This window comes from Myxine glutinosa, chromosome 3, assembly GCF_964187855.1.
Source record: "Myxine glutinosa chromosome 3, kmMyxGlut1.1, whole genome shotgun sequence".
Classification (NCBI taxonomy): Eukaryota; Metazoa; Chordata; class Myxini; order Myxiniformes; family Myxinidae; genus Myxine; species Myxine glutinosa.
This window is the reverse complement of record NC_136263.1, coordinates 82,620,528-82,646,954: the sequence shown is the minus strand read 5'-3', so window position 1 is coordinate 82,646,954 and position 26,427 is coordinate 82,620,528.

Sequence of the window (26,427 nt, the reverse complement as noted above, 5' to 3'; positions counted from 1 at the left end):
CCTACCAATGCGCCTTAGATGCCCTCAACCCTTTTGGAAATTCGGACGACGTTCCTGAATACGATGTGAAAGAGAAGGAAGCTTATGACATATATCGGGACTTATTATTTTGTACAACGTCATCGGAATCAATGGTTATCATCGCACAAAACTGGTGGTGAACATGAACTCTCTAAGTATCAAAGACAAATCCAAAAACAAACTAGATTGTATTCATAGAATACTTACCCTGCACAGTCAACATGGTGCGAGCCAACTCTTCTGTTTTTGAAGGGGTTTTTTTCTTTGATCCAATATGGCTGCCAGACCACATGAGCGAAATCATCATCAATTTATATTCACTAATATAATTGTTGCGTAGATCACACTCAATAAATTTCAAACTGATCAGACTAGGTGTTGTCCCTGTCAAATTATTATGTCATAACTAAGGAACCAATGACTTCATCGTCAACAGATCATTTTCCCCATGGGGACTACTTGACAATGACCCACGTTTCAATCATTTCCATGGAGTGGTTTCAGAGATATGGAGGTGTGAAGTTTTTCCAAGATGGCGCCTGTACCACGTGACCTATGACGTCATAATTATCATTGCATTATTCTACAGGAGGAGGTGCTCCTATGGTGAAAACTTCGTGTCAATTGGACCAAGAATTGCAGTGAAAAAGAATTCAAACTGATCGTATGAAGCGGTACACTTCTCAAATTATGACGTCATAACAAAGGCACCGACATCATTAACATTAACAGATGACATCATCATTAACAGATGATAACATTAACAGATGATATAACAGATGAACATTATCCCACCTCTGGAACAAACTCCCTCACTCTCTTCAATCCCACTCCACCCTCTAAGTCTTTAAAACAGCTGTTCACCACCATCTCTTATCTTCCCCCATCCAAAACCTTGATCTTTTCTACCCCCGCTAATTTCACCCCAATTCCACTTTTTGAAATACCAACTTTTGTCCTGGAAGTCCTTGGTGTCTTTGTGCTTTATACTTCTCCCTCCCCCCCCCCCTTCCCACGCCTCCTCCCCCCGGGCCCTCTCCCTTCCACACATCTCCCTGCTCTCGGATGTTGTGTGTGTGTGCTTCCCCTTTTCTCCCCATCTTGTCTTCCGCTCCCTCTTTTTGTGTATTTTGTTTGTCTGGTCGATTTGTTTGTGAAGTTAATGTTAGCTCTTTCACGAGCCTCGATTCAGTATACAAAAAAAAAAAAAGAAAAAAAAAAGATCTTATTCCCCATGGGGAGTACTCGAAAATGAACCTTGTTTCAATTTTTTCCATTGAGCTTTTTCGGAGATATAGAGGTGTAACGTTTTTCCAAGATGGCGTCCGTACCATGTGACGTCATAATTATGAATACAAAAATTAAATCGGTGGAGGTGCTCCTATGGTAAAAATTTCCTGTGGGCCAATGGTTGCCAAGAAAATTAATTTTTAAAATGCAGACACGCACGTACGCCACACGTACTCAGCCGAATGCCTCACCCTGCTTTTTGCTTTGTGAGCGCAGGGTAATAAAGTTGTGGAAACAGATGGAGCAGAGTTTGGTCATAGCCATGAGATTATATCAGATGATAAAGGCAAACTTGTGGTCATGTCAGAAATTCTTTCAAAACGTATGTTAGTCAGAGGCAATCTTAAATGGTAGCTGAGCTGGAATTATGCAGCGAGTTAGAAGACCATGATTGAGGAGGTCACAAAGTGATGTCCTTTGGACAAATGAACAGATGTGAAGAAATGTAAGATTGGTCAACTATGGCCTCTCCAGCTAGAGAAGCTTGATAATAATTACATCATCATCAAATTATTTCACCGAGTTCCTCAAAGTGTTAACGGGAGAGACACGAGGCACTCCACCATCTTCAAGAGTTCAAAGACCTCCGTTTGAGACTATTTATATTACATTAATATAGATGGGCATAAATTCCCGCAAAGCACTTCCTGTTCCTATAGGCAGTGAAATATTGTCGTGTGTCTGTCCTGTAGTGAACAACACAGGGTGACATGGATGACCAAACGAGCTTTAACACCAAGGCGTTCAATCCAATGGCGAACCTTCGTTACATGCGAGGGAAAAGAGAATGACGAACTTACCTTCACGGATCCCACCGGCAGTCTTCGAACCTGCAACAATCAACTCAAACCGACAAGGAATTAAAATGTACAAAAATACCGGCTTTATTGAAGAATGCTGGCAACAAAATAAAAACACGGCAAAATAAGATTCCTATACGGGATGTCCCCATACAGACTCAAAAACACACAAAGGGAAAAATAAAAAAATGCATGTTATTTTTGTGGGCACTTAGCTCCGAGCTGCTCTTGAACCTCGTCAGGAGTCGTCCAGACCCCGAACGCGCAATCCGGTCGCGGCACCGGCCCTGGTTGAAAAAGGCCTCCGCGCACCCTCGTTCAATCAGCCGCCCGATCGTCCAGACTTCCAATGTCCCCGGCGCAAGAGCGCTACAAAATGTTCACATGCCTGTCAATGAATCCCCCTTGTGCAGGAGCGCTATGAACTCCGACCGCTCACCGTGAAATCCCGAAGCAGAACGAGATATGAAATCGTGACCGTTCACCACCAAAGCCAGAAGATGAGAGGAAGTCAAGAGAACTCGTGAACTTCGACCGTTCATTGTCAAATCCCAAAAATCAGAGCAAGCCAAGAGAAAGTCAAGAGAAAATGTCGGGGAGAGCGTTCTTTTATACTCAAGGCTCTGACGTCATCCGTGCCTGCTCCACCAATCCCATCGTCCCATCTTAGCATTCCTTGTGCCAATCAATCCCAGATCAATCACTCCTCTTCGGGGCGTGGCCGTACGACCCTGCCTGCTTGATGTGGTGATGTGGCTGTTGGCAGCACCAGTGGTATTGTTCAATGTCTTGTTCCAGTCACTTTTATTTTGTGTTATAATTGCGTGATTTCCTGGCTTTGTGTGTGTGCTGCTGGTGTCAGAACAGAAGAAAAATAACAAAGGCCATTACATACAGGGGATCAATTACCCATAATCCCTAACTAATTAACATAACCCCACCCCTCATGATGGGAACGAAGATACGCGCTTTCACGACATACGGTCTACCGGATCCCTTCTTATGTACATGGGGTTTCTTCTTCTTCACCACAGTCGGAGCATACTACCTATGCAATTCTACCTGGACTAAGGTAATGCCTACACCCCACAAACGTAAGAGTTTCTGCTCTGACATGCACTGTCACCTGTGGGACCTTATATAGAAAGGTGTGTTTCTTTCTAAATAATCTCCTACCAATTGAATTGCCGAGAGGTGGACTCCAATCAATGCATCTGAGATCAATTTGGAGTCTCAGAACAAAGGGGTTGAATACTTATTGACTCAAGACATTTCAGCTTTTTATTTTTAATCATTTTGTAAAAAAGTCTAAAAACAAAATTCCACTTTGATATTATGGGGTACTAGTGAGGTACCCGTGCTATGCGCGGGTGGGAGGCCAGAAGCAAACAGACAATGCAGAAACGGCAAGTGCTAAAGCATGAAACCAATAAATTCCACATTACTGTAGCACCTTCAGTCGCACGTCAGATGTGGACAGCAAGTTCGTGAAGGACTTCCATGAAAAACGTACCCGTTCACAAACAAACAGGTACGTTTGTTTGTTCCATACCCAGTCAATGGCGAATCTGCATATGGCGATCCGCGAATTTCACGTTCAGAAAGTAGAAACCATCACGGCATTTCATCATTCACTTGAACTCGACATCTCTATTTTCATTCCAAACAGCATAACTCCAATCACAAATTAAATAACATTAATATAAAAAATTAACTTTTAACAACATTCGTGACATAAACAAATATTTAAATCCTGATGTGAAGTTCCGTATAGTTGGGTGAACACAATTACGAATTCAAAATCGTAATTGTATTCACTCAATTCCAATCATCAATTGATACTTTAACAAAATATTGTTTTAAATGACGGTTGTATTGTGATATTATCAAACCAGCTCATTGCTGTAATCTGTCCACTTCCACATTCGCTGCAGGTTCTTAATTCTCATCAAAATCTAAACAGTATTTCTAGAATTTCAATAAAAGCCACATCACTGTTCATATCGGTAAATATTATTCCATCGTGTTTGGAAAAACTGGAAAATTGGAAAATTGGAAAAATTTGAAAGACCAATATGGCCTATTTTACTCCAGGGGGTCCCAGGATTACCCACCCAAAATATCGTTGCGATCGGTTCAGCCGTTTTTGTGGTACCTGCGAACAGACAGACAGACAGACAGACAGACATTTGGTGAATTATAGTAAGATTATGTGTAGATCTGTGACCAAAAAATTTCAATTCAATCCATTTTAACACAACAAAATGTGAAAAAGTCAAGGGGTGTGAATACTTTCTGGCGGCACTGTAGAAGTGTTGAAACAAAGATAATCATTGAACGGAGTGATTCTTGAATAGATTGCCCTTGTAGTCCTACAAATGTGCTGCTCATTAGTGGTGCTTGAGCCCATACTCTTGACAGCCCGTCTGGGTGCTCATTACAAGTTGTGTGAATGGTTCACAAGGATAGATTATTATTAATCATCAATAGGTTATCACTCCATTGCAGGGTGTCAAGATTTCCACTGAACATCCATGGAAATTTAATCCACACCAGTAAAGGCAATATAATAAGACTTTACCCAATGAGCCACCATTCTGCTCACTGTTTGTTCGTGAGATCATAATTTATATGCTCTCTTCTGATGAATAGTGAACACGACAGAAACTTTTAAAATTCAGCCCCTCACTGGGTATTTTCTGGGCCACTCCGTGACACAACACAACAAGCCACTGAGTGTAACCCATTTATAGATTTAAAACACATTTATATAAATGAGCATGTGAATTTTAAATGCAAACATTACATTATTTTTCTTTGCTGTGCATAGCTGAATGTGTGATGTATTTTTCCCCAAATACCTTTAGAATTAATTATATAGACTAGAATATCAGACCCGTCGCTTCGCTGACGGAAATACCAATCTTTGCTGTGATGGCTAATCTATGGGGGAAGAAAAAAAAAGGATTCCTGGGACATCCTGCTCTCCGTGCAGGGATAACCAACGTCATGTGTTGGCATTTGCAGTTTTGGCACACGTGTCAATTTACCCATTAAAAAAAAAAAAAATTTTTTTGGATCACAAACACTCCCGGCAGTTGCCCGACTCCACCGTAATTGGATTTATTGAAATCCGTTAATCCGTTCTCAAGTTATAACATGACAAACAGACAAACAGACAGACACGGCTCCTTTTATAATATTGTTACGGATCCGGGGGACGGCACTCCCGTTAGCAAGGGGGGGGGGGGGGTTAATCCCCTTGTCCTGTTAAGCTGGCCGTCCACCGGTCCTGGAAGTATGATGTCACTTCCGGTCAGTGGTGAGTAGGGTTGGAAGCCCAATCCGTCTTACTACCTAATTACCACCACCGGCCGTAAGCAAGGAGATAATCCCACCCGGGCCGCAGCGTGAATGGATGCGCCGAGCGAAGCGAGCTGCGACTCGGGCCGTTAACAAGAGACTAAACCCGATTCCGAGCGTTGGCCGAATCGTGCCACAGGTACTCAATTGGGAAAGGACTAAAGCGATCGGGGGGAAGAAGAAACCAAAAGGGTAAGAAAGAACACAGGTTTATTCACTATCTACAAGAGGAAAAGAAAGAAGGGAATATACAAGGAGAGGAAATAAAAGGACATAGGGCAACCTTAAAAACAGTCTTATATTAGCATACGCCCAGACAGAACAAACAGACTTACACGAATAGGGAATGGCCGGAAGGAATGGCTGGAAGGGGGCGAAGGTCCAAGCAGATGGCAGGGCAGGAAGGTCCGGGCAGATGGCAGGGCAGGAAGGTCCGGGCAGATGGCACAGCATCGAGGTCCGCTCCAGGTCGTGCTCCGGTCCACGCTCCGGGCTTGAGGCGAAACCCGGCGGCAGCTGCACGTATCGGTTTCACGTTGTCGGACAATGCGAAGATATTGCGGTATTGTCGTCGTCAACGGACCCACTCTCCTGCCTTACGATTCAGCTGTATCTCATCTGGCACCTCGTATCTCGGACCTTCGCACTCATCTCTTGAAGCAGTCCCTCCCAGCCGCTTTTATTGGGCGTTTCTGTATCCAGCCACCGGCTACTAGGACACGCCTACCGGTCGGCTCACCTCGGCCTTGGTTGGCCGGCAGGGCTCGCTGGCTCCACCTCTTGAGGAGACATTGACAGGCCACGCCTCGTTCCTGGTGCTCGAACCCACTCCTCCCCTTTTTTCTCCCACTCTGACCGCGTGCGTAATGGCGGCTTGGGGCCAGCAAACAACCAAAAGGGCAGCGAACGCTGCCATACCGCTACTGCACTTTGAAGAGAGAGAGATGATTGGGGATAATTGAAGGGGCCTATCTTATTTGATTAATGCAACGCAGATTCAACTATTGGAAACAGATCCTTAACTGAAACACATACTAATGAAATAACGAAAGAAGAATCTATGGTGTCCTACATGTTGCAATATGACCTAACTAGGGTGCGACCTTTACAAAGGGGGATATTTACAAGAATTATTATTTTACAAAGTGAAGGTTCTAAAAACCGTAACAATATAGACTAGCGTAACTCGGCGTGCCTCACCACACGTCGTTTCAGAGGGATAGGCATCTTTGACCATTTCGGTGTCTTTTGGGTCTTCAGGGTCTTTTGAATTCATGGTCTTTGGGGTCTTCGGGGTATTTTGGGTATTCGGTGTCTTTAGGGGCTTTTGGGTCTTAAGGGTCTTTTGGTTTCTCTGCGTCTTTAAGGGTCTTTGGGGGTATTCAGTGTGTTTTGGGTCTTCAGGGTGTTTTGGGTCTTTGGGGTCTTTTGGGTATTCGGGGTCTGTTGAATCCTCTGGGCCTTTAAGGGTAGTTTGGGTCTTTGGGGTGTTTTGGGTCTTTGGGGTCTTCAGGGTATTTTGGGTATTCGGTGTCTTCAGGGGCTTTTGGGTCTTAATGGTCTTTTGGTTCCTCTGGGTCTTTAAGGGTCTTTGGGTCTTTTTGAGTCTTCAAGGTCTTTTGGATCTTTGGGGTGTTTTGGGTCTTCAGGGTATTTTGGGTCTTTGGGGTCTTTTGGATCCTCTGGGCCTTTAAGGGTATTTTGGGTCTTCGGGGTCTTTGGGTTATTTGGGGCATTTAAGGGTATTTGTGGTCATCAGGGTGTTTTGGGTCTTCAAAGTGTTTTGGGTCTTCGGGGTCTTTTGGGTTATTTGGGGCATTTAAGGGTATTGTGGTCTTCAGGGTGTTTTGGGTCTTCAGGGTGTTTTGGGTCTTTGGGGTCTTTGGGTTATTTGGGGCATTTAAGGGTATTTGTGGTCTTCAGGGTGGTTTGGGTCTTGAGGGTGTTTTGGGTCTTCGGGGTCTTTTGGGTCTTCGGGGTATTTTGGGTCTTCGGGGTATTTTGGGTCTTCCGGGTATTTTGGGTCTTCCGGGTATTTTGGGTCTTCCGGGTATTTTGGGTCTTCAGGATCTTTTGGGTCTTCAGGGCCATTTGGGTCTTCATTGTCTTTTGGATCATCTGGGCATTTAAGGGTATTTTGTGTATTTGGAGTCTTTTGAGTCTTCAGGCGCTTTTGGGTCTTAAGGGCCTTTTGGTTCCACTGGGTCTTTAAGGGTCTTTGGGGTATTTTGGTTATTTGGGGTCTTTGTGATCTTCAGGGTGTTTTGAGTCTTCAGGGTGTTTTGGGGCTTCAAGGTGTTTTGGGTCTTCAGGATCTTTTGGGTCTTCAGGGCTATTTGGGTCTTCAGTGTATTTTGGATCATCTGGGCATTTAAGAGTATTTTGGGTATTTGGGGTGTTTTGAGTCTTCAGGCGCTTTTGGGTCTTAAGGGCCTTTTGGTTCCTCTGGGTGTTTAAGGGTCTTTGGGGTATTTTGGTCATTTGGGGTCTTTGGGATCTTCAGGGTGTTTTGAGTCTTCAGGGTGTTTTGGGTCTTCAAGGTGTTTTGGGTCTTCGGGGTATTTTGGGTCTTTAAGGGTAGTTTGGGACTTCAAGGATCTTGGTGGTCTTAAGGGTCTTGGGGGACTTAAAGGGTCATCAAAGGTCTGGGGAATCTCAGCAGTCTAAAGGGTCAAAAGGTATATTCCAACAGTACGTAATGAAGAGTTAACGGACTGTGTTTTTGGTGTTAATTTTATTTAAAGAAGAAGAAGACGTTTAGGTCACAAATAAACAAACATACAAACATCACCATATACGTTTGCTCTATTATAAGAAGATGTAAAGTGACCTCCTTAAAGGCATGTGATCCACCAAACCCACCCTATTGAGATCTTGCTTCCAGGAGATGTGGGCTTAGCCTGGATGCATCGAGTGGAGCGGGAGAGACAAATATTACACATGTGGGAATTCCACCCATGCTTTTTTTTAAATCTCAGATTTATACCAGTGGAATGGCAACAAAAGAAAGTACCTCCATGACGACTGATTATATAATCACAAATAATAACAAAAAAGCATCGGAAAATGCAAAGCTTGTCCGCGTCCGCTTTGTATTCGGACTCCTACTTCTTCCTCTTCTTCTTCCATATTCTAAACATGACAAAAGCAGCTAAAAATACATAAGGATTGCCGAAAAGGCAACCTTGACCTTTTGACCTCAAAACAATAGGCTTCGGTGACCCAATATGCAAACCCTGGTCAAATTTCAAGTCAATCAGATGGAAATTGATGATTTTGTGGCCTTGACGTTTGACTTTTTTGACCTTCTTGATAGAACGATTGTGAATACACTCGATTAATTGGGCCATATTGGGTCACTGACATGTTGATATGACTGATATTGATATTTTATGCAACCTTAACCCTTGACCTTTTGGTCTAAAAAAAAAACTATCACCTTCTAGCTTTCACTTTCAATTGAACCAATTCAGTAATCCAAATATGCAAATTCTTAAAATTGCAGTTCATTCAGGTGAAAATTGCCAGCTTTATGCAACCTTGACCTTTGACCTTTTGATCGAACAAAAAACAATTGGCTTATATAGCTTTTGATTGGTGGACCAATCTGAATTCAGTGACCGAAAATGCAAACAAGTGATCTTAAAATTTCAGTTCAATTGGATGAAATTTCACGGTTTTATGTGATGCTGACCTTTTGACCTTTTGACCAAATTGTAAATTTGTCTTTTCCATTTTCTCAAAATAAAACTTTGTTGTAAATTTGATGCCACAATCTCAAATGGTTAAAACCTTAAAGCACAGACAGACACACAAAGACATACACACAGAAGTGATTGCAAATTCCCGTCTCCCACTGTGCGGAGGATGGGTGAATCATTACAAAGGCACAGTACGTTATAAATAAATGATCTGAGATTCCTGAACCCTTGGGCACATGTCTGACAGAGGCCTTACACAAGGACAACTGATGGATATAAAACATACAACTTCATAACTTGCCTTCACTCCACAGTAACCACAGGCCTTGACAATCACAGACATGGGGATGAAAGCGATAGGCGAGGCAGCAAAGTAATAAATGAATATAGATTATTGTAGATTAATGTAAAGGAAGGAGATAAAAAGAAGGAATGAAGTTGTGTGAAGTGTGAGCAGGACATGCAGGAAGACTTCCAAACCAACAAATGGCGACTCTTGCAAACACAGCGTGGATCCTATATGTATTCAGGGTGGCAGTGGCAGCTTCTGCTGCTGTTCCTGCTTTTCCACTCCAGTTCACCCTCATGCATCACCAGCTCCTTGCACTTTATATAGCTGTGTGAATGGAAATAGTGCAGTTCCTTTGCAAAGTGTGATCCATCTGCCAACACGGAGCGTACGTTGGCCTTTAGATGGCAAACAGGAGTTGGGCCAGGATGGACCCACAGAGAGAATCAACAGGGATCGGGGTAGGGGGGAAATGTAAATACGGAGGCATGGTGACGTGAAAAGGAGGGGAAGAAGAGATCAGGGTAGGGGGGAAATGTAAATATGGAGGCATGGTGACATGAAAAGGAGGGGAAGAAGAGATGGGGTAGGGGGGAAATGTAAATATGGAGGTGTAGCGACCCATGGGTCCCCCAAAGCTCGAGACCAGCAACAGAATCTCCTGGCCCAAGCCGGTGACGTAACCGGTGTCCAAACCGCGGCGCCGAGGTTATAATCCTTTGCACCTGTCGGTCACATGACCACCAAAGCGTGCCTCGCCTGAGAGGCGGGGCTTTGGTTCTGATGTATGTTTTTTGGTTTGGATATATATATGCGAACCCGATAAACGGGTTTTCAGAGTTCCCGAGATGATTATACAATAAACATCTTCTCGGACGAGTTTGTGTCTTGTCCGTCACTTCGTCCGTCTCAAGCAGGAGCGCTTCTCCTTCACTGGTGACCCCGAGTTTACGACACGCAATGGACACGGCAGTGTCCCTCAAACTGCCCACTTTCTGGGAAGCACATGCCGCCGTCTGGTTCGCTCAGGCGGACTCCCAGTTCGCCCTGCGTGGCATTAAGGAGGACACCACGAAATACCATTACGTGGTCGCCGCGCTCGGCTCCGTGACCGCCGCCCGCTGCCTGAGCCTCCTCCAGAGCCCGCCCGCTGACGGCAAGTACGACGCCATCAAGGCACTTCTTCTGGGCGCTTTCGCCCTCTCCCCGGCTGAACGCGCACGACGCCTGCTCGACCTTCCTGAGCTCGGCGATACGCGCCCGTCCGAACGTATGGACTACATGCTCGCGTTGCTCGGCGAGCATCCCTCCGATTTCCTTTTCCAAGAGCTTTTTCTCCGCCAGCTCCCGGCCCAGGTCCGGGTCGCCCTGGCAAGCACGACCATCACGAACCCCCGTGACCTCGCCAGGGAGGCCGACAAGATCGATTCGGCAAGCCAGCTCCAGCTCGTCGGGGTGGCTGCCGGGAGCCCGCCCGCCGCCCAGTCGGCGCCCGCGGCGTGGTTTCCCGCCCACCAGCCCGACGCCCGCGACGCAGCTTCCTTCCTGGAGGCCGCCGGGCTGGCGCGACTGGCAGCGGCGACGCCGCGCCACCCGGTCCCGACGCGTCGACCGGAGCCCCCGCCAGACCCGGCCTGGTGTTATTTCCATGCCAGGTTCGGGCGGCAGGCCCGATCATGTCGACCCCCGTGCACGTTCGGCAAGTTGGGAAACGGTCGGGGCCGGCGCTCACTACCAGCCATGAGCGCCGGCCATTCCGGAAACCTGCTATTCATCGCGGACCAAGCGTCGGGGCGGCGTTTTCACTGCGACACCGGCGCTCAGCTGAGCGTCATTCCCGCTTCGGCGGAGGACAGGCAGGCCGCCATTTGCGGCCCCTCCTTAATCGCGGCCAACGGCTCCGCCATCCGCACCTTCGGCCCACGCACCGTCGCCCTCCACTTCGGCAGCCAGCTCTTTCGCTGGGAGTTCGTGACGGCGGACGTCCCCATGGCTTTGCTTGGGGCCGATTTCCTTTGCGCCCATGGGCTGCTGGTCGACGTTAAACGTCGGCGTCTCGTCAACGCCGAAACTTTCAGCTCACTGGCGTGCGCCTTGAGCCGTTCCGCACCCACCGGGCTTTCCTGCATCCTCCCATTGGCAGACGACTTCGCGCGTCTCCTCGCGGAGTTCCCGGCCCTCACGCGACCGACGTTTTCGGCCATCGCGGTGCGTCACGGCATCGAGCATCACATTCCCACTACGGGCCCGCAGGTGTACGCCCGAGCTCGCTGTCTCGACCCAGCCAAACTCGCCGTCGCCAAGGTCGAGTTTGCCGCGCTGGAGCACCTCGGCATCGTGCGGCGCTCCGACAGCGCCTGGGCCTCGCCGCTGCACATCGTCCCGAAGCCGGGGGGTGGATGGCGGCCATGCGGCGACTACCGCCGCCTCAACGACGCCACTACCCCCGACAGGTACCCCGTCCCGCACATCCAGGATTTTTCCGCCCAGTTGGCGGGGCGGACCATTTTTTCAAAAGTGAACCTGATTCGGGGGTACCACCAGGTGCCCGTCCGCCCGGCCGACATCCCGAAGACGGCCGTTATTACACCTTTCGGCCTCTTCGAATTCCTCCGGATGCCCTTCGGCCTCAAAAACACGGCACAGGCGTTCCAGCGCCTGATGGACAGCGTGCTGCGCGACTTGCCGTTCCTCTTTACCTACCTGGACGACATCGTCGCCAGCACGTCCAGAGCCGAGCACCTCCTCCACCTCCGGACGCTGTTCGGCCGCCTCAGCGAGCACGGCTTGATCGTCAACCCGGCCAAATGTCACTTTGGTGCGGCGACGATCGACTTTTTGGGCCACCACATCACCCGGAACGGCGCCGTACCGCTACCGGCCAAAGTCGAGGCCATCGCCGCTTTCCCGCGCCCCCGCTCCGTCAAGGCGCTGCAGGAGTTCCTCGGGATGGTGAACTTTTACCACCGCTTCGTGCCCCGAGCTGCGCAACTCATGCGGCCCTTGTACACCGCCCTCCGCGGCCAGCCGGCGAAGCGCGACGTCGTCTGGTCCAGGTACATGGACGCTGCTTTCACCGGCGCGAAACGGGCCCTCGCCAACGCCACGCTGCTGGCCCACCCGGTACCCCATGCTCCCATCGCCCTCACCACAGACGCCTCCGACTACGCCGTGGGCACGGTTCATGAGCAATGGGTAAACGGGGCCTGGCAGCCGCTCGCGTTCTTCAGCCGGCAACTCCTGCCCAACAAGTTGAAGTACAGCACTTTCGACCGCGAGCTCCTCGGGCTGTACCTGGCCGTCCGCCATTTTCGCCACCTCCTGGAGGGCCGCCCGTTCACGGCCTTTGTCGACCACAAGCCATTGATTTTCGCCATGGCCAAGATCACGGAGCCGTGGTCGGCCCGCCAGCAGCGCCACCTCTCCGCCGTGTCGGAATACACCACGGACATCCGGCACGTCGCCGGAAAGGACAACGCCGTGGCCGACTGCCTTTCTCGAGCCGGCGCCAACGCCGTCCACCTCGGCGTCGATTTCGCCCTGATGGCGATGGACCAGGCCACCGACAGCACGGTGCAGGCGCTCCGGGTGGCGGAAACGGGCCTCCGCTTGGCTGACATCCCCTTCGCGGACACGGTCCTGCTTTGTGACGTCTCCCAAGGCCGACCTCGCCCTGTTGTGCCGGTCACCTGGCGGCGGCGCATTTTCGCTTCGCTCCATGGCCTCTCACACCCGGGCCGGAAGGCGTCCCAGAGGCTGGTGTCGGCACGGGTTGCGACGGGACATCCGCGACTGGGCCAACGCCTGCACACCCTGCCAGCGGGCCAAGGTCCACCGTCACACCCAGGCTCCGCTGGCTCCTTTCACCATGCCCGAGCGACGTTTCGACCACGTCCATGTGGACCTTGTGGGTCCCCTGCCCCCATCGCAGGGGTTCACCCACCTGCTTACCATGGTGGACAGGACCACCAGGTGGCCGGAGGCCGTGCCCCTCGCCTCCACCACCACCGCCGACTTGGCCCAGGCGTTCATCGCCACCTGGGTCGCGCGTTTCGGCGCACATCCGTCGGACCGCGGCCCACAGTTCACGTCCGAACTGTGGGGCGCGGTCGCCCGCACGTTGGGCGTTACCCTGCACCGCACCACGGCCTACCACCCCCAGGCCAACGGGTTGTGCGAGCGGCCGCTCCATGAAGGCCGCACTCATGGCCGGCCTCCAGGACGACGGCTGGGCCGACCGGCTCCCGTGGGTCCTTTTGGGCCTCCGCACGGCTCCAAAGGAGGACCTCCAGGCGTCCACCGCCGAGCTGGTGTACGGCCAGGCCCTCCGCGTCCCGGGCGAGTTCGTGCCCGACGCCACCAGCCCCCGGTCTGCCGCGCGCCAGCGCATGGACTTCCAGGAGGCCACCCAACGTTTCACCCCTGTGCCCACGTCCCGCCACGGCAACCCCCAATCCTACGTCCCCCCAGCACTCCGCACGGCGGAGTACGTCTTTGTGCACCACGACGCGCACCGGGGGCCGCTCCGGCCACCATACGACAGACCCTTCCGGGGCCTACGACGGGACAACAAGTCCTTCGTCGTCAGCATCGGCGGCCCGGATTTCGGTGGACCGCCTCAAGCCGGCCCACATGGACGTCGGCCAGCCGCCACGGCTGGCTCTCCCACCACGGCGCGGCCACCCCCCGTCCGCTGCACCCCCCGTCCGGCCACCCGCCACCACACCGGACCCCCCCCCCCCCCCCCCCGCGACCAGCCAGGGGTCGTTTCGGTCGGGTCATCCGGACCCCCCTCAGGTTGACCTTCCTGGACCAAGTCGATTCTGGGGGGGCGTGTGTAGCGCCCCCATGGGTTCCCCAAAGCTCGAGACCAGCAACAGAATCTCCTGGCCCAAGCCGGTGACGTAACCGGCGGCCAAACCGCGGCGCCGAGGTTATAATCCTTTGCACCTGTCGGTCACATGACCACAAAAGCGTGCCTCGCCTAAGAGGCGGGGCTTTGGTTCTGATGTATGCTTTTTGGTTTGGATATATATGCGAACCCGATAAACGGGTTTTCAGAGTTCCCGAGATGATTATACAATAAACATCTTCTCGGACGAGTTTGTGTCTTGTCCGTCACTTCGTCCGTCTCAAGCAGGAGCGCTGCTCCTTCAGAGGCATGGTGACGTGAAAAGGAGGGGAAGAAGTGATCGGGGTAGGGGGGAAATGTAAATATGGAGGCATGGTGACGTGAAAAGGAGGGGAAGAAGAGATCGGGGTAGGGGGGAAATGTAAATATGGAGGCATGGCGACGTGAAAAGGAGGGGAAGAAGAGAATGGGGTAGGGGGGAAATGTAAATATGGAGGCATGGCGACGTGAAAAGGAGGGGAAGAAGAGATCGGGGTAGGGGGGAAATGTAAATATGGAGGCATGGTGACGTGAAAAGGAGGGGAAGAAGAGATTGGGGTAGGGGGGAAATGTAAATATGGAGGCATGGCGACGTGAAAAGGAGGGGAAGAAGAGATTGGGGTAGGGGGGAAATGTAAATATGGAGGCATGGTGACGTGAAAAGGAGGGGAAGAAGAGATCGGGGTAGGGGGGAAATGTAAATATGGAGGCATGGTGACGTGAAAAGGAGGGGAAGGAGAGATTGGGGGTAGGGGGGAAATGTAAATATGGAGGCATGGTGACGTGAAAAGGAGGGGAAGGAGAGATTGGGGGTAGGGGGGAAATGTAAATATGGAGGCATGGTGACGTGAAAAGGAGGGGAAGAAGAGATCGGGGTAGGGGGGAAATGTAAATATGGAGGCATGGTGACGTGAAAAGGAGGGGAAGAAGAGGAAACAATGGCAATTGCAGCTTTCCTCCACAACTTTATACATTAGTCAACACAGATTCTCCGCACATAAACCTGTTCATCTTAACTGCCACAACCAGGCTGCTAATTAAATATTTACAACACACCTGGCACACAAAATCTGCCTCACAAATATACTGTGGTACTGCTCCTTTTTTGGCAATTGTTAGTAGTTTTGGGGTTATTCCTTCCTTCCTCCTCCCTCCCTTCCCTACCCTATACCCTTCAGTAGTTTGTGAACCTTCAGTAGCTGTCCAACCGAGAGAAAAACACTCGACTGCTCACCCATCTGTCCACCTGAGAGAAAAACACTCTACCGCTCACCCAGCTGTCTACCTGAGAAAAAAAACACTCTACCGCTCACCCAGCTGACTACCTGAGAGAAAAACACTCTACCGCTCACCCAGCTGTCTACCTGAGAAAAAAAACACTCTACCGCTCACCCAGCTGTCTACCTGAGAGAAAAACACTCTACCACTCACCCAGCTGTCTACCACCCTATTATGTCTACCCTCTCCTTTTGGAGCACGAACATCCAGTTCCAGGCTCTTAGTCTCCAATGTCGTTGATCTCTCAGTACACGTCCTTGACTCGTTCCCATAAGTTATCTCATCCCCATAAGTTATCTCATCCCCATAAGTTATCTTGTTCCCATAGGTTATCTCATCCCCATAAGTTATTGCATCCCCATAAGTTATCTCATCCCCATAAGTTATCTCATCCCCATAAGTTATCTCGTCCCCATAAGCTATCTCGTCCCCATTAGTTATCTCATCCCCCATAAGTTATCTCATCCCCATAAGTTATCTCATCCCCATAGGTTATCTCATCCCCATAAGTTATCTCATCCCCATAAGTTATCTTATCCCCATAAGTTATCTCGTTCCCATAAGTTATCTCATCCCCATAAGTTATCTCATCCCCATATGTTATCTCATCCCCATAAGTTATCTCATCCGCATAAGTTATCTCATCCCCATAAGTTATCTCATCCCCATAAGTTATCTGTTTGACAGAAACTTTTCTTTCACAGGATATCCCGGACTCACTCGCCTCCCTCTCTGGTTACCTGTTGTACTATTTTGACAGTAGGAATCCTCATACTGGTTGTGGTCTTACATTTTGTGTCAGAAGCTCCATTCCTATGGATAGTAACTGCCCTGCCCACTCCCTCCTCAACCCCGATGGAATGTTTCTCAATCCATGTCTCTCAATGTAGCAAATTCTTGTTTACCTACACGGTCGCCACCCACGGATGACTGTGTATGATGTTCTCTCAACTAACCTTTGACTTTTTCCTCCCCTCCCACCTTAGCTCTCTCTTCTTTCTCTGCAGTCATTCTAACTGTCACCATTCAAATTTTACTTGATGTCAATCCTACCAGTCCATGGTATTGCAGTCAAGGCCTTTGGTGACGAGTCATGCCTTGACCAAGTTGTTGGATTCTCAACACATTTCTCAGCATGGCGTCAACTCCCCATTTGACTTTGATCATGTTCAATTCACCCTACGACATTTTCTGCCCTTCCTTTCTTTCTTTTTCTGCGATCATTTTCTGCGACATTTTCTTTTTCTGCATTTCTGCGACATTTTCTTTTTCTGCATTTCTGCGCCATTTTCATTTTCTGCGACATTTTCTTTTTCTGCATTTCTGCGACATTTTCTTTTTCTGCATTTTCTCCGACATTTTCTGCCCTTCCTTTCTTTCTTTTTTCATTTTCTGCCCTTCCTTTCTTTCTTTTTTCATTTTCTGCCCTTCCTTTCTTTCTTTTTTCATTTTCTGCCCTTCCTTTCTTTCTTTTTTCATTTTCTGCCCTTCCTTTCTTTCTTTTTTCATTTTCTGCCCTTCCTTTCTGCTCCAACACCAGATAGGACTCTGTTCCCTGCCTTCACCTGCAATTCCTCCATTTGTGTTGTGGTTCATCAACATGTTCTTGTCATACTGTTTTCCCTTCACCACATTTGTTGTCCAGTTGATCCATTGCCTCCTCTTGCTCTGTTCTTCCATGAGCCTTGATACCTGTGTAAAAATAAAAATAAAACAAGTGAATGACATCCTTGATTCCCCAGAATATAGTCAGGTTCATTATGTTCAGATTTATAATTTCGTTCTTTTTTTGTGGAGATTAGCAAACCTATACATTTTTGGAAAGCTTATAGCACCAGGAATCCGAAAAACCATGTTTCCATTTGCGCAAATTTTTCTTTGGCGGCCATATTGGATTTTCAAAATGGCCACCATCGGAAACCTATTTTTCGCGATATCTCAACATCCGAACCACCTAGAGTGCTGATTCCAACACCTATACCCACATTTTTGGGGATGAGGAATCACATGAAGCCATCTAAAATAATCTACACCTACCCTGGGATACCAGGTGGCAGCCTACAGCGGATTTTCAAGATGGCCACTTTCAGGAAACGTGTTTTTTTCTGAATATGTATACCACATTGAGTGATGTTTCGCCTCAGTACAGTCATAGTCATAAATGGGATCATTTCAACATGTTCAGTTCATGTACATGGAAAGTCATTATATCAGACCTAATAGTTCATTTAAAATAAACCTCATGAAGCTCACAATTACTTACCTGTTGTCGTTTTATATATTTGCAGGTCTTGAGAGAAGATGAGTGAAGTTACGACTCAGCCCACACAGTGGCAGCACTGCATAATTTGTCAAACCGCTTCAGCAAAATATGGAACGCTTGTCCAGCAGCCCAAACCGGACTCGTTTGAACACTTGCTACAAACCCTTAATGATAGAGCAGCCTACCATGATGGAAAATATGTTAAAATTCACAGTCGCTTAAAGGATGAAACAAGTGAAAGTCTGCAATTCAATAATGCAGTTTGGCATCGTATCTGTTATTCAAATGCAACCAACAAAGAGAAGGTACAACGTGCGAAAGACCGCCATCAATATCACATTTCAGCCGGCTCCTACACAGAGAAAAAACGTGGACAAAAGCGAAAAAGCACAGAACTGGACGAACCATCAACTTCCACCACCAGTCCGTTTACACGTTCTGCAACAGCTCCATTCATTAAGGAACATTGCTTTTTCTGCCAGGAAGATAACGAGCAAAAATTGTACACATTGAGAACAGAAAACGGTGGGAAAGCATTACACGATGCTGTGGAGCTGTCTGGAAATCTCACCCTGCAAACTAGGTTAAACACATCCATCTCACCCACTGATGCACATGCAATCGATGTTCAATACCACAAGTCATGTTGGACAACAAATGTATTCCATGTGTTACGTACCAAGGATAACAAGGGAACAACAGAGAGAGGTCATCCGTTTCAAACATCATGTTTGATTGAGTTGATTAGCCTTGTCGACTGTCAAACTCAGAATAAACAATACTTATCCATGGCACATATTGAAACAACATACATCAACTTGCTTGGTGGCACAGATGCATTGGCGCACCACTTCCCTGCATATAGTAGACACTGGCTCAAGGAGAGAATTCTTCTAGAACTACCACACGTAACGTCTGTTAGGCAAAAGGACAGGAGAAAACCTTCTGTTCTTTACTCCCCAGATGCATGCGAATCCGATATGGTTCAGTCTGCCATGATAGAAAGTGAAGTAGACGATCTGAATATTATCTATAAAGCAGCAAAGGCATTGCGCAGAATTATCAAGAACTTCCACCAACAGGAAAACTCATCCGATGCTATACAGGTCACTAGCAGCTCAGATGATGTTCCAGCAGCACTCCACGCAATGATCAGATGGGTTATGGTGGGGCCAACAGAAACACTAGAAACTGAAAAACGAACCACTCACGTTAACAGAGAAGTACTCACTGTTAGTCAGATGCTATTGGGTGGATTCAAATCTGACAAGCAAGTGAACTATAGGCCCAAAACTGATTCTGCGACCTTCCGATCAACCAAATCACAAGAAACTCCACAGTCTCTAGGATTAGCCTTGGCAGTTCACCATGACACAAGAAACAAGAAACTCCTGGAAAGTCTCTGCTCTCAAGGTTACTGTGTCTCGTACAGTCGTGTTATGCACCTCGAAACAGCCCTAGCAAATGCCATTGTGGAAAACACCCTGAAGTTCCAAGGACTTTATGTTCCTCCATTTTTGAAGAAGGGAACTTTTGTGTTTTTTGCAGCTGATAACACAGACTTTGCTGAAGACAGCGTGGATGGCAAAGGGACAACCCATGGAACAATCATTGCTGTTTATCAAAAACGTGACACTCAAGGAGAAACATTGGCACCACAACTGAGCATAGCTGACACTACCAGTTTGTCAGTGACCCCGTACCAGGTTCCTATGCTTCATTGTGACAAGCCGGTGCCGAAAACCATAAAGAGAACAGACACATTCCACATCAGCAAGGATGGTATATCACCAGCGTATCACCTTACACATCTAGGATGGTTGGTTGCTTCTATGATCACCAGAATGCAGAAATCAAACAGCACATATATACCTGGTTGGGCAGGATACCACTCATTGCTGTCGGGTAGTCACAGTTTGACACAAGTCGGAGTCTTACCCCTTCTACCTGAAGTAGCACACGAGTGGTCGACTCTTCTGACCGTCATCTCTCAGACAACTCAGCTAAAGAACTTAGTTGTTGGTACAAGCCACCCTACAGTCATTTCCTGGGATATGGCCCTCTATGAAAAGGTGATAAGGCTGCTGGATGCAAGGCCAGACCTGAAAGGTACCGTTGTACCTCGGCTTGGCGAGCTGCATGTGGTCATGGCTGCTTTGAGAGCCCTGGGTACTTCCATTGAGAACTCAGGTATTGATGACGCGTGGATAGAGGCCGACCTCTACGGACCTTCAACAACAAGGCAGATCCTGAGATGTTCACATTACAAACGCACTCTCCGTGCTCATATTTATTCATATATAGCACTTTATGAAATGGCGCTGGACCTGTTCTTCAAAGATTATCCACAGTTGAAAGCCGTTTGCTCAGATATGTCAGAAGAAATAGACGAGGCATGTTCAGAAAAGGACAAGTTCACCAAAGCCACAAGTGTGAAAGAAGCCAACACAAAACTGTTGAATGTCATCACTACAGCTGATGTTGTGAACATATTCAAGACTTGGGAAACAGAACAATCCAAAAAAGCCATGTTCAAGTCCTTGATGAATTACCTGCATCGAGTGGAGACAATTCTGTTCTTTGTGGAAGCTTCTCGGGACGCAGATCTCAAACTCCACCTCGAATCTGGTGAGGCACTCAGCAAGCTATTTTTCTCCATGGATCGTATCAAATACAAACGTCTTTGGCCGCGATACATAGCAGATATGTATGACCTGAGGAAGACGCATCCGGCCACATACAGGGAACTCGAGAATGGAAATATCTCAGTAACGAAATCTAGCATCCCCTTTGTATCAATCGGTGCAGACCACGCTTGTGAACAGGAAAACAGAGCAATGAAGGTTCATTCTGGACTTCCAGGCATCTCCAATAATGCCAATGCAAGGCAGAGATTCTTTATGGCCTCTCCAGAATTGTCACGGCTGACCAGAGAATTCAAAGATCAGTTCGACACCAAAACAGACAAAGTGACAGAACACCACGAACTTAGTCCGAGGGCAGTGAATCTGAACAATACAGCGGTTGAAAAGATCAAGGCTGCTATCATGAGTCATGGCAATCCATTTACCACAGAAGGAAATAGCATATACAACTTGATCACACATGCCTATGTCCCAGAGGAGCACACGTCACAAATCCTGAATATCGACAACATTGGTCAACACTTGTACGAAGAGTATGTTGACGAAAGAATCAACGGAACAGTCAGCTTATTTGCACCCGTGAAAAAAGAAAACAACACGATGTACTTGTCTGGTGTGAAGAAGACCAAGATCATGCTCAGGGACAAGTCAGTCGACTTGAAGGAAACAAAAGACTTGTATGGAAGGCTGATGATATTGACAAAATCAAGCCGTGATGTTGACCAGAAAGACGCAATAGGCAACTACGAATTCACCCTTACACCTCGCGCCTTGTTCGCACCAAACGGTGACCTGCTTCCTTGCCTTGACAAGTCAAAGTTAATCCATCTCCTTGTGAAACATGGAGACTTAGCTCCGGGTGACTTAGCTCCGACCTCAAGTCCTCAAGCTCAAGTCCATAACTCTGCAGCTATGAAAATAGCAGTAGTCGACGCCATGGTTCTTGTACAGAAATTGTCGACAAAACCAGCTGCAACAGTAACCGTTGAAGATCTCAGTGTCAGCTTTAATACCAGATTGATGTCACTGACAAGACATTTTGACGAAGTTATCCTCGTGTTTGATACTTACAAGGCCGATTCGTTGAAGCAAAGCACAAGACAAAAAAGACGAGGGGGGCACAATCCAGTCCAGTACCAAGTGAAGGACAATACCAAGATCCAACACATCACCATGAAGCGGTTCTTGTCACACGCTCAGACAAAGTCAGATTTGGCAGAATATCTGGCTGAGAAAACGTTGGAGTACAACAGAGATGCCTCCAAGCTGATAATTATATGTGCAGCAGGAAAGGCCAAGAGTAACAAAGGCGTGCATTTTGAAGACAATAATCATGAGGAGGCAGACACTCTGATGATTCACCAAGCAGTGCTGGCAACTCGCCGCAATCCCAACGCAGAACAGCTTACCTTCTTCTCTCCTGATACGGATGTCCTGGTCTTGGTCATAGCTAACTATGATGTTCTGCTCAAAAACACTGCTGTCTCCCTTGTGTCGGGCCTTGTGCAAGTACAACCAATCTGGAACAATCTTGGCGTCGAAAAGGCCAAGGCATTGCCAGCATTCCACACATTCACAGGAGCAGACAATACTGGACGGTTTTCGCGAATAGGCAAAACAACATGGTTTGAAGCTTTCGTCAGAGCCGATAGTGACGTGATACAGGCCATGAGAATGCTCGGTGATGCTGCAGATGTGACCGCAGATCAGATGTCCAACTTGGCAAGATTTGTATGTGCAGTGTACGTACCAAAGGGAATATGTATCAACAGCATTCCGGAGTTGCGCTGGTACCTCTTCTGTAAACACATGACTGAAAGTCACAAGTTACCTCCAACGCTAGGGGCTCTAAATCAGCATGTTGATCGTGTACATCTTCAGGCAAGGGTATGGGCTCAGGCTACTATCGCACATCAAGTGTTCCTGGATCCACAGCAACATGGCTACTTCAAGGACAACGATGGGGAATTGAAACCACTAATGACAGATGTACCACCAGCACCGAAAGCAATACTTGAGATGGTCAGATGTCAGTGCAAAAGAGACTGCTCATCGAGACGGTGTTCGTGCCGTGCCAATGACTTGGCATGCACAGACTTGTGTTTGTGCAGCTCCGAATGTGAAAACGACGATGACTGTCAACCTGTTCTCTGCTCTGACGACAGTGATGAGGACATTTGAAAACCTATGAGGACAAAATGTTGATGAATGTTGACAAAGATAAAATTTCATCTATGGGAAATATTCTATGTTCAAATAAAAGTAATTATTACATGTATAATTATGGATTGTATAGCCTCATCTCTATATACTTACCTCTTGAATACATAAATCACCTGTTTAGGATATATGAGGGATGTGGTTTCATAATTATGATCCGTGTGCCACAATGTAGCGAAACATCACTCAATGTGGTATACATATTCAGAAAAAAACATGCTTCCTGAAAGTGGCCATCTTGAAAATCCGCTGTAGGCTGCCACCTGGTATCCCAGGGTAGGTGTAGATTATTTTAGATGGCTTCATGTGATTCCTCATCCCCAAAAATGTGGGTATAGGTGTTGGAATCAGCACTCTAGGTGGTTCGGATGTTGAGATATCGCAAAAAATAGGTTTCTGATGGTGGCCATTTTGAAAATCCAATATGGCCGCCAAAGAAAAATTTGCGCAAATGGAAACATGGTTTTTCGGATTCCTGGTGCTATCAGCTTTCCAAAAATGTATAGTTTTGCTAATCTCCACAAAAAAAGAACGAAATTACATAACAAACCTGACTAATAATTAAAAGAGACCCACTGAATATTTCATGATGACTTTCGGTACTACATGCTACATATATGACTTTTGGGGTCATGGTCATCCCTATATCATAAACCAAGAGATGGGTGGTTGGTTGGACTGGTGTAACAGAGCTTAATGCAGAGTCATAGGTGGTTTAGTATCTGTTACATAACTTCTTCTCGGGGTCGAGGTGTACTATCTCGACATCTAAGATATGTAGGTTAGCTTCAAGATGCCCCACTTTATTGCAGCTCCAAAGCTCACTCTGGCCTTTGGTTATTGCTTCACAAACGCATAGGCTTGAGTCTATGAAAGAGATTTTTCTTGTTAATAACAATTCACCATTTATTATCCATGATGAATATTCAGACGAATAAAGCTATAAATTTGCCAAAATTGCCTTACATAATACATGGACAGTTCCACACAGGGCCGAATAAAAATGACATCCACTTTCTGAAATCTATAATGTACGAGAACTCATTTAATGGCACAGACCTTTTGCCCACAAGCCATTGTAATTTTACAAACTTTAACTTAGGCAACGTTTAATGGGTTGTGACGTTTGGATTACTCACGGTAAGGAAATCATTTTGATGAGATGTACTGGTATGCTGATGAATTCAGAAATCAATGGGATTTATGAAGAGCATTACAAATGATCAGAGCCGCTACTTACATCAATGCGAAATTCTCCATCCCCAATGCAAATAAACACTGTTCTTACAAAATGCAAATACAAAATAAAATATAAAATATAAAATGAAAAAAAAAAAGCAATACAAAAATAAATCCCCCACAAATGCAAGATGAAAAAGATTAAAGAAGTAGGTTTACCCTTCAAGACCCCCAAACTATACTATACACTATAGGTGCCCTCCATAACAGTGTGTGCAAGGATTCTGTTCAGAGTTAGTGTTAAGAGTTGGTTTAAGGCTTAAGCCAAACTGCAGCCACACTAATGATTACTATTTGTGTGATTGAAGTTCAGGTTAAGCCTCTAAAACCATCGAATAATGAATTTTCCAACTTACACCATGGTCAGGGTTAGTTGAAACACTTGATACTTGGTCACCTGACTAGATATACACATGTAACTGCCAAATGGCAGCACGATACAGTCTGGCACCCCACCCTGCTCACCAAACTATCCTCCTATGGTATCCATGGAAATCTACACTCATGGCTTGCAGACTTCCTCTCTAGTCGTAGTCAACGTGTGGCCCTGAATGGGTTTCTCTCATCTCCCCTTCCTGTTCAGGCTGGAGTTCCCCAAGGCAGTGTTCTGGGCCCTGTGCTTTATCTGGTCTTCATAAATGATCTCTCGGACTCTCTGGAAAATCCTCTCTATCTCTTTGCTGATGACTCCACTCTCTGCCACTCCATATCTTAACCCTCAGATCAGCAGTCTGCAGCCTCCTCACTCTCTGCAGTCTTCGACAATATCACAAACTGGTCAAACAAGTGGAACATGTCTTTCAATCCTGACAAATCTCACACTCTCACTTTGTCTTTCTGAAAAGACCATCTGGACAACCCTCCCATCTACTTTGTCAACAAACCTCTCGAAGAAGTTGTGTCACTCAAGCTTTTGGGTCTCACTATCTGCCATGATCTTTCCTGGGAAAACCGCATTTCCACGCTGGCCTCCAAAGCCAGTCGCCAACTGGGCATCCTCCATTGTGCGAAGTCCTTCCTTGGCACACCTGAGCTCCTCACCACATACAAAGCTTTCATCCGCAGCTTGATGGAGTACTGCTCGCCCCTCTGTGCTGGTGCTCCTGCCTTACACCTAGCTCGGCTTCACGCTGTTGAAAAAAAAATGCTTTCAGAATCATTGGAATCTCCCACGATGAACCCGATTCTGAGGGCCTTTCACTCACTCACCGCAGGCAGGTTGGTTATCTTTCTGTCTTCTACCGACTCCTCTCCGGCCCAGCTCCCCCAGCTCTGTCTGTACTCTGTCCCACAAATATTCCGACAGGATCTGCCAGCAACCCTCTTCTGGTTAAACTGCCAAAATCTAGGCTCTCTGCTCACCTTCACTCCTTCATTCCTCTTTTCTCCCGCCTCTGGAACAAATTCCCACACTCTCTTTAGTCCCATTCCTCCCTCCAGGTCTTTAATGAACACTGAATGAACGATCAGACGTGATGACTGTGCAGAATTTGTATGAACCTGGTTGTATCCCCTTCAGGAAAATGCATCTGGCTAAAGGTGGAAAAAGGATAAACCCTCGGCCTTTGTCAACCAAGCGTATAAAAAATGGAATCGACAGAATTTAAAATTGACTGGAGCAAATGTTGTCTCTGTGAGCAAGATACAAAGGAGGAGTTGAAGGCACCTCTACTGACTTAGGTTATAGGACAAGGTACGTGTAGATATATGAATACCACATCCAATGTTCCTCAATTCCAAGCAATGGAAGCTATGCCTATCTTCTTTGACTTTGCAAGACTTGATGAAAATGATGGTAAAAAACATACACTAAGAAAGAACAACGCCAAATATCACCAGAGTTAACGATTCGTGTTTAACAACACGTAAACTGGAAAGGGCAAGAAAAAGACACGGCAACTGATAGTATGAATGAGCAGTGTTGCAGTAAATTTCCGATAGTTTGGCAAAAGGCAACTGAATGTTTTCCCTGTGAGAAAGAGGATTCCCCAGCTAGCTGCATTGAGACAGGCGATGACGATGCAGCTTAATGAACGACGAAACCAATGTGCCAGGAATCTCAATGATAGAAACCTTCTTGTCAAGTTCAATGGGGGAGATGTTGTGGCACAAGAGCTAAAATACCATCGCTACATGCTTGCCAAAATTGTATAACCGAGAGAGGGCACACCTTAAATCATTGTAGGTTGATCAGGCAGAGCAAGACTCCATTGGTGGAGGAGCATATCCACAAACATTTTCAGAGCTAGTTACATACAAGATGGAAATGAGAACTCATAATGATGATGTTGCACCAACCTTGTTCAAGGTTACTGATCTAACAAAACCCTGCAAGAACCGACTTCAGCAACGTGGTGTACAAGCTCCAGCTGTCATTCCAACACGGTTGAAAGAAAAGTTATTGCTTGAAATAACTGAGGTGGAAGC